The sequence below is a fragment of the Netta rufina genome, assembly GCF_964035555.1.
Source record: "Netta rufina genome assembly, chromosome: 17".
Classification (NCBI taxonomy): Eukaryota; Metazoa; Chordata; class Aves; order Anseriformes; family Anatidae; genus Netta; species Netta rufina.
In genome coordinates, this window is record NC_140141.1 from 14669649 (window position 1) to 14684019 (window position 14371).

General features: G+C 52.2%; 1 protein-coding gene across 1 annotated transcript in view; it reads left to right on the forward strand.

Annotated features, from left to right (window-relative positions):
* Positions 1-2206: 2206 nt before the first annotated feature.
* KIAA1671 overlaps positions 2207-14371 on the forward strand; it is a 71781-nt gene continuing 59616 nt past the window's right edge. The window contains exon 1 of the mRNA XM_084297294.1: positions 2207-2260. The gene's annotated coding sequence lies outside the window, so the exon portion shown is untranslated. The remainder of the gene's footprint in view (positions 2261-14371) is intronic.

Below are 14371 nucleotides of genomic sequence, written 5' to 3' on the forward strand. Positions count from 1 at the left end.
GAAGGGGTCGGGCAGGGTCATAGCAGGGAGAGGGCACGGGGAAGGAGCCCTCCCCCCATCAGGTCCCACGGGTCCCTCCCCAGGGAGCCACCACGGCCGCGGTGCCGCCTGCTGTGCCCGGTGCCGGGGGATCCCGGCTCTCTGCAGCAGCGCTGCGGGTCCCGTGGTTCCCACTGTACTGGCCCCACGCCGCAGCCGTTCCCGTTCCCATAGGGCTGGGATCTCCCCAGGGCAGCAGAGGCTGAGTGAGGGTTAGGATACGGCCCCTCCAGCTCTACACTGGAGGCTTTTCGAGACCGGGCCTGCATCCACCCCGCAGCTCTGCGGTCCCGCAGGTGCAGCTGCCGCCCCTGGCCTGCTGGGGCTTGAAGCATTGAGAGCTGCTCTGGCTCCTTTGAACTTCCCAAGTCTCATCGCCCTGGGTATTTGCAAAGGCACACGCTGAGGTTCCTCCTCAGACAGTGGGAAACGAGGCAGCAGCTTCTTGGGAAGGCGTCTGCTCTTCTTGAAGTCGCCCATTTGAATGCAGCCTTCCCAAAGGCTACGCAGCCTCCGGAGCCTGGCTCGGCCAGTTCTCTCATCTCTGGCTGCGTCGTGGTATGTAGGAGTTTTTGTGGAGGGTGATGCCATTAGAGCGGCACCTGAATAACTGATCAGGCGATTTCATTGTTTCCCATTCCTTTCTGAAAGCCCCATGTGCTTGAGCAGTGGTTCCCAAGTGATGGGTGGACCGAGAACCACTTCAAAGAGGGAAAAAGCAGTAACACCCTGTTTGCAGAGGCACTAATCTGAGCCGTGGATCGCCCTTGCCATGCGGGCATGCGTCAGTCCCAGCAATGGCCCGGGCTACGGGATGGGTGCTGGCATGGAGGTGACTGTGCTGGCCATGTGGGGAGGGTGCTGGGGTGGGGGGACAGAAGGATGAGGGGACAGGATTGTGCCTTTGTTTCTGGAAAAGGGGAAGGTGAATGAGTCACGGAGCTGGGATCCCTTTGTGTTTGTATGTGGTGAAGATAAAAGCATTGCTAAGGTGGGGGAAATACATATATTAGCCTGATTTGGGAGCAAGGGGGTCTGTGGGAAAGGGATCTTGATTTAAATGGGATGTGGGTGTATACAACAAGGGTGGGGAAAGAGGAGGTGAGGCTCTCTTTTATTCGCGCAGCTATCGTGCAGCTGGGTGCTTCTGCTGAGAGCTCTCCCCTGGCCCCCAGCCACACACCTGCCTGGAGCAGCCACCGGGCAGCTCCTGCTCGTAGCTGAGGCGCACCAAGGAAGCATCACCTCCCTCCGGCACTGCAGGCACGGAGCACAGAAAGATAAATCAGCCTGATCTGCCCAGGAGCCCTAAAATCTGGAGTGGAAGCGAGGTGTGGATGGGCAGTGACTGGTGGGCTCCCTGCTGACGTGGGGATGCTGCCGGGCGCCCCGCGGCCCTGCTGGGAGTTGGCTGAGGGCGTGGAGCCGGCCTTACTGCCACTGCTCGCCCTGGCCATGGCCTGGGCACTGCCTGCCCAGTGAGTCACCGGCCCCGGAGCTGACTTTGGACTCCTCCGGCACACAAACCACACCTTGGCAGGGTGGCAAGGAGCAGAGTCAGCACTGCCACCACCACACAGCCCGGGGGGCAGCACGGCTGAGGTGCCCGCAGGCAGGCTGGGGGGCTCCTGGCGGGCATGGAGCTGCCCCATGTTGAGGAGAAACCCACCAGGTCTGAGGAGAAACACCCTCATCTGAGGAGAAACACCCCTATCTGAGGAGAAATTGCCCCAGACTGAGGAGGAATGGCTCCGTACTGAGGACACACGTCCCCTTCACAGCCTAAAGCTCTGTCCCCAGCACTGGTGACCGAGCTTCCCAGCCACTGCCTGGCACGGGGGCTCTGGAAGGACGAAGGGACACGGGGCTGTGCTTCCCTCAGGGCTGGCGGCCAGCCGGGAGCGCGGGGGGTGCCCGGGAGGAGGCAGCGCCGGCCTCGCTCCCGGGGCGGGACTCGAACCCGTGGACTCCCCGCCGCCACCGGGGGGAGGGGGGGCAGGTGGTAGGAGGGGGGGCTCGGCCCCGCCCACCCCAGCGGCGCCGCGCGGTCGCCTTGACAACAGAGCCGCTTCCCCCCGCGGCCGGGCACTGCGTGGGGGCGTGGCTCGGCGAGGCCCCGCCCACTCCGTCCCGCCCTCCGCCCTGGCCACGCCCACCCCGGGCCGTGCCCGGCCCGGTCGGCGCCTGCCCGGCGGGGCGCGGAGCGCGGCGGGGCCGGGAGGTGAGAACGGGCGGGGGGCGCGGGGGGCGCGGGGGGCGCTGCCCCCACCCCGGGGCTCCCCCCCCACACCCCGGGGCACCCCCGGGCAGCGCCGCCTGTCGCTGCGGCACGGCCGGTACCGGCGGGGCGGGGAAGCACCGGGGGAGGGGGGGTTTGGGGTGGGTTGGGGGTGTCCCGGGTGGGTCCCGGGGGGGTCCTGCAGGGGGCACGGCCGGGCAGGGGTCGGAGCCGGAGCCCCCCCGGTGCCCCCCCGGTGCCGCAGGGTGTTGCTGGTGGGGAACGGCCCCGGGGCGGCCATCGGGGGTGGGGGGGGGCCGCTGGGTTCCCCCCGTGGGTGGGGGGGTGGGGGGGGGCAGCCGGGTGTCCCCGGTAACGGCGGGGCCGGGGAGAGCCTCGGCAGGAGGAGCCCCCCCCCCCCCCTCACCGCCCTTCGTGTTATCTCCCCGTGCCACCTCGGGGTGTTCCGGGGTGCTGGCAGCGTGGGGGGGGGCCGGCGGGGGGCTCGGCACGGGTGTTTTCCCCAGAATCTTCCATCCGAGTGGTTATCAACTTTTCGTGCTGTTTTATAGGGTTTTTGTCATTGTGTTTTGTGCTTTTTCCTGTAAAAATAGCCATGGGGTGTACTGGGGAGTCAGTCTGCGGTGGGTTTTGCTTTGGGATAGGCGAGAGGCAGGAATGGGGCTGACGGTGGAGGCTGTCCCTAACCCACCCCGGTGGGTGCCCGGTTGGACACCGAAGGAATTCCCCCAGTGAGGATCCAGGGTTGGGTCTGATCCCTGCCTCTGGGAGCAGAGGGGAGCAGCCACCCATCAGCAGCTTCATGGTGATGGTCGTGCTGCTCCTCTGCACGTCTCTGCTCTGAATATCGCTCCTTTCCCCAAACATCCCCAAGAACAAAATGACTCTCGCCATAGCCCTGCCGCTCCCTGGAAGCAGCAGAAGCCCAGGGCTGCCCTCCCCCTGAAATTCGCCAGCTTGTCATTTTTCCCGTCCCGCTTTATATGCGGCAGTAAATGATGTGACTACGGTCCAAGGTTGGTGCCATTGGGCTGGGGGAGAAAGGTCGGCGCGTGCCCATCGCCGCCTCTCCGCATCTGGGCTCTGGCCGAGCAGATAGCAAGGTCCTGGGAAGGCTTTAATGTCTGGTAATTGAGTGGTTTATTGCCTCCGTTCAGCGCCGTGCTGCCAGCTGCACGTAGCTTTGATTTTCCTGTTTTAATGCTGTTTCCAACCACGTGCAGCAGCGCTGCTGCCTGCGATGCGAGCTGAGCCCCTCGGGTATCCACGGGCTTCCTGCAGGCCTGAGTTCCTCAGAAGAGGGGAAAAATGAGTTACGGCTGGGGAAGAGACTTGGCTGCAAGAATTTCAGCCTCCAAGGGCGGTATTTAAGAAGCTCTCCAGCCCTGGTGCTGTGCAGGCTGAGCGCAGAATGGAGACTGTGCCACAAGGAGCACGCGTTCCCCGCGCAGCTCCGGCGTTGTCTCGGGCCCTGCTCCGGTCAGTGCCTTGTTTCCCTGGCTACTAGGTAATTCTGCAGCCCGCCTTGTTGCCTCCTTTCCCCTTCACATGGGCTTGGTTACGGTGAAGTAAAAAACGAGCTCTTTCTCCTTGGAGAGGAATGCGTTGCTGCGCTCGCTGCCTGCTCCTTTCCATGGGGTCTGTCTTTGCTTTCCCTCTGCTATCGGAGCCGTCTCTCCTCGGGCTGCTCTTCCAAGAGCCATCCGAACAAAGCTGACACAGCTTCTGGTGATTTTTCTCCTGTCTGTGAGTTTCTAAATAGTGGTAAAAAAGCTTCCCACAGGCTTGAAAACTTCAGCACAGCAGTGCTTGTGGGGATGCCCTACAGGTTGGTGGCACGGAGCTTGGACCTGGTGCTGCCCGTGTGCTTGGACGTGTTGGTTCCTTACCGAGGAGTCCCGTCTATCCCCGTTTTTCTCCCTGAGCTGGAAGGTTTCCTCACCTCGATGCTCCACCGAAACCGGTGACTGGGTGCTGCTCCCTTGCCAGGGGAAGTTTCTGCTGCCGGTGGGTTTGTCACGCCGAGCTGCGTGCTGAGGAGGTATTTAAAGATGTGACTAGTGAAAGGGGTGTGTGCGTGCCTGTCTCGCTGCAAGTTTCAAATCCTTGGCATCCAGTTACATGCAGTGCCGCTGTCCTTTTCATACTTCCAAGCTTTCTTTTTATAGGATGTTTTCCCGCAGGAGGGTATGAATAATGCTGGTTGGAAGTCTTTCACTTCCAGAGTTTGGTAGATTTTCACGTGATGCTGTTGGTGGCAGGGAGATGCTCAGTGTTCAGCTTTTCTGCTAGTTTATGTCATTCTTTAACGCAGCCACAATCTTTTGGGTCTCCTTTTTTGATTCTTAAGCAGCAAGCAGCTTTGGGGAGGAACGTGCTGTGTCTATTCAGAACTTTAAGGTGCTGTTCACGGAGCAGATCGCGTTGTGTTCAGTGGGCTGTTGTAAAAGGGAGCCTGAAGTGAAGTGCTTAATCCTGCAAGCCCGGGCACGACGCTGCAGCGATGCTGTGAGCGCTCTGTATCACTTCTTTGTGCTTGGCGTGCAAGGGTGATGAGAAGCTGGGGGTGTTGCAACGTTTTAGGTGTGTTTTTTGTTTTCTGTGTAGGAATCATCCAAAGGCATCATGTGGGAAAAAGCCACGACCTTCTTGCTTTGGCCTCGGGACCTATTTAAACGAGGACTCCCTGGTGCGGGAGTGGCCTTTGGCACCGTGCAGTGGCTGTCCCCAGTTTGCAGCACAGGTGTCATAGATCTAGCAGCACAGCTAGAAGCCCTCGTGCTTGGTAAATTCTGGATGCCCCTGCAGCCGAGGGCACTGCCTGCTCCCAAAATGTCTGAGCAGCGTGCTGTTGGGCTGCCCCCTGTGCTTCCCGCGGTGCCAAGGGCGTGCTCTGCCCGCTGGCTTCGAGTGAAATTCTTGGTGAAACTCAGCTGGTAGGAGCTGAACGGCTCATGGGAAAGGTCTGCTCGGGGGGTGAGGGTTTTTGTCAGGCCTAGAAGCGACTCTGTAAACAGCTTGATCGTTTTTAGGCTCCTTCCCCAAACCCACATGGCTTATTTTCTTGCTTCCAACTGTCCTTGGTTTGTTTTGGAAATGTGTGATGCTGGAACTACAGCAAGAAAGCTCTCAAACAGCTTTCAGGGCTGGGTGGGGTTATTTTTCAATACATCTGCTTAAGTAGGAGAAATTTCCAAATTGTTAATACGTACTTTGGCAGTTTTCGGTACTTTACAATTACATGGAAATGATGGGGGTCGAACTTTTTTTGTACTCTTCACTTCTACAAATATGCTTGAGGACAGGAAGGGAAACGTAACGCTTTTTTTAGGCTGGTGTGATTGTGGTGCTGCGATTTGGGCAGTGTGGGGCTGCGGGGGCTGAATTGTGAGCTGAAATTGCTGCTTGTTGGCGTTTCGGGTCCTGTCCTGTGAATGTGCGCTGAAGCCTCTGGGGGAAAATCTGGGCAGCCTTCAAGCTAGTTACAGAGCTGTTCCGTAGAAGTTCTTATCAGTATTAAATGCCCGAACTTTCCATTTTGAGCTATAATAAAGCCGTGGCATGCCTGAAATAAAACGAATGTTGGACTCGCAACAGTGTGAGAACCGAAAGCTTCTCGCTGTTGTAATAATTATGAGTCAGGATGGCCATTAGCTTGCTGTAACAAGTAGAAAAAGATAACCAAACCTGCAGCAATGAGTTATCTGCATGGTTTTCACTTGGAGGGGGAAAAAAACTCCTGCGTGTGCGCTCCAGAAGTTTCTTTAATCAGAGCAGTCTCGTAGTTGCCCAGCTGTACGGAGCTGGGGGGAGCTGGGTGGGAGGTGAGGACTGGGCTCTGCTGTGGTCTCGGCTGCGTGCCTGACCCAGTTACCGCTCGGCAGCGCGGTCCACAGCGTGCTGGCATTGCCTGGAAGCGTGTGTGTGCCCCCGAGCGAGGCCAGCCCGAGAGCAGGCAGCTTCAGCTTGGCCGCAGGGGCGGCTTGGGTGCACGTAAGATGAATGGCAAGACGGAAGAAAAAGAAATTAGCTGTGTTTTGGGGTTTGAAATGCTTGGGTTTGCACGGTGGAGAGGAGAAGAGGTGAAGAAGTGATGGTGATGATGGTTTTGCTTTGTTGGTTTTTCTCTAAGTCTAAGAGTTAAAGCCAAAAAACGTTATCCTTCCTTTCTAAGGGTAAAAAGCTGCTGGTATTTTAGTGAAATGCATGAAAATGAGTGTTTGTGTGTGCTTTTGGTGCAAACCATGTTGTCTCCATACACATCAGCCACTGTTTATATTTTTGCAGTGGCTGTTTTTCTGGTGGTGGTGTTGGTTAAGCACGTGCCTTCTGTGCCTCTCATCGAGTGGCGCTAATAACTGGGCAGCTCTGGTATTCCTGCCGATGCAAACGTGGGGTGATCGATGTTGGTTAGCGCTTGGAAGACACAAACAGGAATGGAATTTAAGCCGGTGTTTATTCCTTTCTTTTAATGAGCTCAGACTCCAGCTTGGATTGGAGTCTGGCTGCCTTCTGAATTCAGCTCCAGTATCAGTAACTCTTGGTAGGGAGCGAGTGGTGCCAAAGCCGCAGAGGGATGTTTATCTGCCGCGCGTACGTTCAGCCATACAAGGCTTTCGATGGACAAAGCCCTCTCATCCGTAACGAAAGCATTTGGCCCAGCAAAGTCGTATGTTTTAAACAGGGCTGGAATTTCTGGCCACCATAATTGCGTTTGATTTTCATGAGAACGCTCTGAATTCCTCATTGAGCAGGACGAGCAGGGATGCCTTTCTAAAACGGGCATTGAGGCCCGAGCTGTGCAGTGCAGCTGGTTTGTTCCTTTACTTAGCGACCTTACAAGAAATGTCATTTTTGTTGCTTGTTGTCAAACAGTGCTCTGACTGTGTCGGTGCTTTCAAATGGCAGATATTAGTATAATTCGCCCTTAGAATATTTTAAGCACCCTAATGGTTACCTTAAATATCATCCTATCCTTGCAGTATGCAGCTATGAACAGTATAGAGTTTTTTTTTTCTTGCATGTTATATTTCAGCCTACAATAGCAGTTGTGTTTGAGACAGTAGACATCGTGATTTATGCAATTAATGTGAAGTATTTCTAAATCATGCTCAAATGTACGTGTCTTGTAATTCTTACTAGTCAGCGTTCAGTTTGTTCTTTAAAAAAGAAAGGTTTTTAAGAGTATTCCATCTCTGTGGTTACCACTTGTAATGAAGAAGAGATTAAATGGACTGGTATGACTGCAGGAGGGTTTCTGGTACTAGTTCTGATCCTCTCATCCTCAAATGCAATTTTGCATAGTACTGAGAAGTTCTGGGTATTGCTCCGAGGTTGTATGTGGTTGCAGGAGAGGTTTCCATGTCTCTGAGCTGTTCTCGCTAAACTTGACGGGGCAATGGATGTTTTCTGGTTTCCTTTCTTAGCTGTACTTGAATCACAGCACACATAGGAGAGGCTCATCGATAGTTGCGGATCAGCGTTTTGGGAAGGTCAGGGAAGCTGGTTTCTGCATGCTGAGCATTATGCTAATTCGGTTGTTAAACGTATTGGAATTGCGCTTCCTTTGGCTTCTGCAGTGCTTGCAGATTCCATCAGAGCCTCTGCTCGGCGCTCGGGGTGCTGAGGGTTAGCTCTGGGCAGGGAGAAGCCGTCTTGTGCCTGGTGCTGCCATCGGCTGCGGGAAGCACGACCACGGGGCTGGTTTGTACTGAGGTCCTTACTTGAGGTGTGCGCTTAAACAGTGCCGCTGCCGGGCCAGTCTGACACCTGGAGATGAGAGCTAGGAGAGGCAGGAGCCTTGCTTAGGATGAAATGTAATTTTTTAAAATTTTTTCATTTTTATTTTTATTTTTTCTGGAGGAAAGGACTTTATTTTGGGATACAGGGCACCTGTGATGATTGAATTCATGGATTATGTGCAGACAAAAATGAAATGAGATTGTGTCTGGAAGCAGATGTGTAAGTTTGGTCCAGTTACTGACTGCCTCCTGCGAACAACGCGGAGCCTTTTCTCTTGTGTTTGGTCTTGAGTCTAGGAGCATGTATTAATACTGATTCCTAACAGTGTGTGCAGTAAGTACCTTTAGAGACTTGGTGACATCTTAAAGCATTTGAGATACGTGTTTAATGTAATGATCGCGTATGCTGTTGTCTTTGCTGGTGTTGGACTGTGACACAAAGTAAAAGAGAGTTGATTTTGAATCCACTTTTCTGTACTGTGGATGCATGGCTGACTGGGATGGGTTTTGCACAAGCCTGGCTCTATGTGGAGCAGGTTCGGTTATTTTAGGTTTCTTCATTTTGGAAGGCGATGGCTTCAATTCCAGGTTAGCGGTCTTTCAAATTGCTGCGTTTATGGGTGTTAAAAATGGTTATTTTAAAGTTAAAAATCCTTTCTTCTTCTCTGTTTAGCTTTGCTCTATGAATGACTGTGCTCTTATACCTGTTGCATCCTTTCTAACGATTTGAGAAACCTGGACTTGGTGGCGTTGCTCCCAGTGAAGGAGAAGCATCGTTACACCTTGCGATGGCTGGAGCCTTTACGTGTGCTTTTGGGGCAAGACTTCTTTTACTTTTCTGCCTGCCTCCTGCTCATTTCATTCTGGGTGTTAATTATTGCTTTACAACCTTTGTAAAGGTTGACCTACACCATTCTGCTTGTGTTGGCTCCTTGAAGTACTGAGACAACTCTTCTGGAAGGCCATGTCTCAGCATCCTGGTAATTGCACTGGTTCCAGCAGGACCCAGTTGCTGATCGGAGCACAGAAAAACCTGTAAGTGTGGGAGGGGCACCCAAACTCAGCATTTTTGAGAAGATCTTTAAAGGGTGTAGGCGAAGGTGGCAACGAAGCAGATGGCAGGTTAGCATCTGGAGAGGGGTGGGCTGGTGAGAGCCTTCCTGCCAGCCCTCCTGTGCATGTGTCAGCCAGTAAATCTCTGCGTTGTACGTGTGTTGTTTGACAGTCTGCACCTTTTATTAAAGGTTTATCTGTTTTATCTTCATTTTGATGTGTTACATTCTGCGGCTCCTGTGCTTAAAACCTAGCAGAAAGCGTAAAGGAGTGCTGTGTGGTTGTGGCACAAAAATACCCGTGCTCCCCATCCCGGTGGGACTGTGCTCGGACACCCATGCTGTTTTCTGTGTGCTGCTGTTCTGCTTTCTGCCCCCCTCCCAAATGCGTAAGGCTTTATGAGACTGAACTGTTGACTTTCAGTTAATTGGCTATTTTTCCCTGTCTGTGCTTTCTTGAGCATATAAGGAGATGGAGGGAGTTGTTGTAGTCACAAAGCTTCCAGATAGCGTGCTGACCAGTAATTCATTACAGGCCTTGATTTTCCTGCGTAGCATCGTGTGTCTGAAGAACGAGGCAGTAAACAATGGCCAATGTGTAGGTTTTGTGCTGTCAGAGTTCTTGGCTTAAATGTGCTTTTGTTCACAAATGAGAAAAAAACAGGTCTGAGTCCTCACAGTCATGCAAAACTGCAGTGCCCTGTTAAATTTGTGGCTGCTGGTGGAGGAGGAAACTCCTTTGTGGGCTGCTGCTAACGAGGACTTGCTACCAGGTAATGAAAGAAGCAAAACTCCCAGTATTTCTGCAACGGGTAATTGCACTGGTGGTGGTGGGGAAGCTTAGGCAATTGGTGTATGTGGACAGCTAGATGTGACCGTGTGTGACAGTGGGAGCCTTATCGATGGAGCAGCAGTGGCTCCCCTGACACAAATGTTCTTTGCTTGGCAGCCTTTTTGTGGTACACAGCTTGGGGCAGGTTACAGATGCTGGATAGGAAGCGGCACCCTGCTGCAGTAATAATTCCTTCCCAAATTAACGCTGTGTTGAATATGTGGGGCAGAGGTCAAAGAACTATCAAAGCAATTCAGTACTTTGAAATTTTCAGTAGAGCAGATGCTGACATAGCATTTAACATTCTCTCGGCCAAAATCTTTTATTGAGAGTTTAACTTTTATAACAGTATTTTATTTTGACTCAAAATAGATCCACCCCTCTCTCTCTGGTCTAAATTTATTTTTGATTTTTACTGGACATGAGTGGAAAAATCTAAATCTGATGCTCATGTCTATTTGAGTTTTAATGGCTCTGTCTATATACTGAAAGGCATAACAAGTACAAAATTAATCCGGTTGAAGATATTTTTAATAACTGCCTTGTTCAAAATCAGGTCATCTTTTAAGTACAGCATTTGAATTGCTGCTATAGGATCAACAACCTGGGAGAAGGAGGACTTTATCAGGCAGCCTTTCCTGCGTTGTCCATAGTGCTGGGCAGGAGACTGGTGTTTTGGGGCTGTGTGCTGCTGCCCTGCCCTGCCAGGACTCACGCTGAAGCTGGATTTTCAACATGGTCTTGGGCCATTGCTGGGTGTGCTGGAAAACTTCACTCGGAGGTGATGCCGATACCAGATAAAATAAGTCCAACTTTAATTCTGCTGCTCCTTCCATTTTGTCTTGAGCATTTTTGGGCTCTGGGGTTCATGCATAAAAAAAAGGGCAGCCACAGAAACTCTCCTGTGTTCCCACTCTCAGAAGTGCCCACATCGGCTCGGCTCCTGCCAAGGGGGGAGGCTGGTTCTGGATGTGTGCTGCGACTCCTCGCTGTCAGCCACCAGGAATGCTGTGAGTCGAAATTTGCTAGGTGGTGCCTACAGCTTTTCTCCTTTAATGTTTGCAGACAGCTCAGCTGCATCCTGTGATAATTGAGATGAATCCTGGAGAACCAGAGCTTGGTGCGAGGAGCTGTAAACATGCAGTTGCCCTGCTGCTGAGCCTCCGAATGTGTGCTCGGGACCTGCTGCCTGCCTGGGTATCCCAACGAGGGCAGCGAGGTCAGGCTGTGGCGTTCCTTAATGCCAGCTCTTTGTCTTCTCTGGCTCTAACAATGAGGTATCATTCCCGTCTGCTTCACATGGTTACAGTTGTGGTACAGTTCTGTGGCAAGCTTGATCTTTAAGACAAATTCCTACGAGTTACAGGAGCAGCCTTGGAAGCTGCTCGTTTGCTCACAGAACAGAGCAACCCGGGCTCCTCTCCAGGCCTCCAGGCCCAGCCCTTCTATGAGCGGGGCCAGCGCCGTGGTTCTGCACCTTGTTCCTCAGGTAATGTCCAGGACAAATATTTGGGGCTTGAGTGTGGTGGCTTGTTGGCCCAGCTGGGCTACGTGGTTCTGTCATGAGTTACGCAAATATTCGAAAGGTGGAATGGTGAAATTGCTGCTAGGCAGTCCTGGCTGTCAGAGTTGAAGGAGAATGTGGTGTTAGAAGTAAAATCCACAGCTGTTGAACACAGAGCTTTTTGGTGTGTGATTTTAAGGAAAAAAAAATAGCAGAACACCAGCAAGTGAAAGCATTGAGTGGTATATACCTAACAAAAATATGCAGTGGCAGGTTTCGCTTTTGCTGGGTGAAAGCTTTAGAAGTAGCACAATGTGTTACGGCATCTCGGCTCCAAGTCTTTTGTGTGGTTTGGGCAGGAGTCTTTCAGCTGGTGGTGGTTCAGCCTCAAAATTCATCCTTCAGGACAAGTGCAGATATGAGCTAAGTGTAAACGTTCCTTCTTTTCACTGAAGCATAGGACCCTTACGGCTCAGACCTCAAATCTAGGTGTCGGTCACCCCCTGCTGTACATGTGCTGGCTCCGCTGGTCGGGGCCGTGACGTTCCCCTGCCATGGTCAGGTCCTGTCCCGCCAGCCAGGTCTGCCCCAAAGACCTTTTCCCGGGGTCAAGTGGTTTCCCCTCTTTAATAAACATTGGCAGTAGCTGTAGAGTGACCCGAAACAGCTGGCTTTGAACCTTCACAGTAAGGACAAATCATGGGGATTAGAAAAGGAGGAAGAGCTCTCTTCCTTGTGGAAAGTGCATTTTAGCTTTGCCCAGGTGTTCTGCATTTATATATATATTTTCTAATCTGTCATTATTTCTTTATGGTATTCTCTCCCATTACTTTTTCCTTTGTCCTCTGTTTTTATGGGTGTAGGTTTTCTTCAGATGATTGAAGTGTTGAATGACCTCCTAGGTTGATGAAGGCAGTGCTTCAAGGCAGGTAGCTTCAGGTTTTCTTAATGTTAAACGCCGGATGAAACTCCTTCGTGCTTTTCTCTGTATGCTAATACCTTAATCCCCTTTTCAGGAATCGTGTGAACGTATAAAACACACAGCATTCATAAATCAGTACTGGAAACTCCAAGTTAATCACAGAACAGGCCAAGTTGGTTATCCTTTCTGAAGGTGGTTTCCTGGGCAGGGTCACAGATGTGTTCTGCAGCACTGGAAATCCTGTTAGAACTTGAGGAGGAAGATCCGAGGATTATGGGCTTGTCCTCTCCTAGCAACTCCTCTGACACAGGCACCTGCCCCGCGCAGAGGCAAGCAGGAAATGTCTTCTCACATCGTGCTATTTCTGTAATGCAGTGACCCTCAGAGGCTCAATTTGTACAAAACAATCTGTTCCCTCGGATTCCTTCCTGGGCGCACAGGGCGATGTGTCGGGTTTATTTCTGAAGGCTCCGTAGCCTTTGCTTGCAAGGGGTAGCTCTGTGAAGGCACTTGCCTATTTTTGTAACAAGTGGGTGGATTTTTTTTTCTTAATAATCCAAAGCCCACAGATCTGTTGTGCTCAGACCTCTAACCTGTGTGACCCAAAGGGGCCTGCACGGATCCATCTCATGAGCAAGGCGAGCGTGGCACCTTTTGAAGGTCTCATTAGTTTTGCCTGTTTGCATACTGGGTGGCAAACAGCCAGTGTTTTACTGCGGGGATTTTCTGAGGGATATTTGCTCCATGAAGTAAGCAGTATCAATGGCAGTGTCTGTGTAGTTTTGGAGGAACCTGTCCCAGCAGTCTGGCTGTTGTCTGTAAGGTGCTTGCAGCAGCTGATGGCTCTGATGGCAGCGATGCTGTGAACGAGATGGAGAATCCAGGGCCCAGACCCGTGTTTGTTGGCACTGGGATCGGACACCCTTGTCCTTTGTCCTCCCTCACTACCAGGAGGACGAGAAGTGTGGACAGCTGGAGTAAATCTGGTCAGGTGTGGGTGGTCTCCGAGCTCCTTTTACTGTCGGAACTCGGTGTGGAGGCCGGCTTCCCGGAGGGAGGCTCAGCTGGAAGGATGCCGGCCTCTTCTCCGGCCTCTTCCCCATCCCACACAGCCCCGTGCTGTGGCCAGCTCAGTTCCCTGCTCATCCTCTTTCAGCCACGTCCATGGGACCAGCTCGGGGCTGGAGGCTGAGAACCCAACCCAGCGTGGCCCTGCCTCATGCCCCGGGGCCGTGGGTCCTGCTGCTGACGGTGTCACGCTGGATGCGGTTCTGAAACAGTTCAGGCCAAATCTCCTCCCTTCCAAGCAAGGTCACAGAGGCTCCAAAGTGGTGTGAGTACATTAGCATGTGATTAATTTCGTTGTGGTATGCAGCATGGTCAGATGACAAATAAGACAAATCTGAGGATTTAACCCTCTTCCTCTAGAATCTGTGCAGAAAAAGTTATCCCAAACAAAGTTTGTTTTAAATACAATTAAACGTGGAGTTCAGCTTCAAGCACAGAGACTATGTTGTTCCTACAAATTAATATGTAACTTCCTTCTGGATAATAACGATTCTGAACAGGTTTGAGGAGAAGTGCCAGGTCACAAACTTAACTCTTTGCCCTCTGTGTGCTGGGGCTGTAACCCTCACTGCCTTTGGGGGCTGCAGGCAGAATAGAGACCTGAAACAACTGACCATGCTCCTGTAAGAGCATTGCTTTGACTATTGTTTCGTCAGTTCCACGGTCAATTTGTCTTGCTTGTAGCAAAACCTGATCATTAATATTTCATCTGGTATGCAATGCAATTGCTTCTGGAATGTCTTTACATGCTAAACTGCATCTAATGTTGGGGAAGTCATTTGCAGGCCTTGGTTGTGGGTGAAACGCATTTACAAGGATGAAACCTAAGCGAATATTAACAGGAGTCGAAGCAGACCACAAAAACAAATGTTTGATGACTTAAGCAAACAAAGCAGCACTTTCTGAGACCTGCTGGGAATACCGACCTTCCGCACAAACATGCTCCTAGCCTAGCTTCAGCCTTACCAGTAATT